Source organism: Neophocaena asiaeorientalis, unplaced genomic scaffold, assembly GCF_003031525.2.
Source record: "Neophocaena asiaeorientalis asiaeorientalis breed wild unplaced genomic scaffold, Neophocaena_asiaeorientalis_V1.1 scaffold43, whole genome shotgun sequence".
NCBI lineage: Eukaryota > Metazoa > Chordata > Mammalia > Artiodactyla > Phocoenidae > Neophocaena > Neophocaena asiaeorientalis.
In genome coordinates this window covers 9,983,663-9,983,978 of record NW_020173674.1, presented here as the reverse complement: position 1 = coordinate 9,983,978, position 316 = coordinate 9,983,663, and the positions used below count along the sequence as shown (strand labels likewise).

At 49.7% G+C, this 316-nt stretch overlaps 1 protein-coding gene across 1 annotated transcript in view; it reads left to right on the top strand.

Annotated features, from left to right (window-relative positions):
* LOC112402248 (pepsin A-like) overlaps positions 1–316 on the top strand; it is an 8,938-nt gene that overhangs the window by 7,860 nt on the left and 762 nt on the right. The gene's annotated exons all lie outside the window — the stretch shown is intronic.

Genomic DNA, 316 nt, shown 5'->3' with positions numbered 1-316 from the left:
GAGCTAAAAAAAAAAAAAAAAAAAAAGCTAGAGCTTTCCCCAGGCTCAGGGTGTGGTTAGGGTAATCACGCGAGATTGGCCACATCAAAGCTGCGAAGGGTTGGGCAAATAGAAATCACAGCTTCCACAGGGTAAGGGCTTACGGCGCTCCGACTGCCTCTACCAAATAAAAATCTTCAGGCAGGTAAGCCACGGGGAAATTCTGCCTTCGACTACGAGGCCGGATGGAAAACTAGTTTTGCCCAGTGGGTCAAAGTTTTTCAGCAAGAAATAGGGAGGCCCAGGCCCCTCCCCCAGGGATGCTGATGAATGAGGA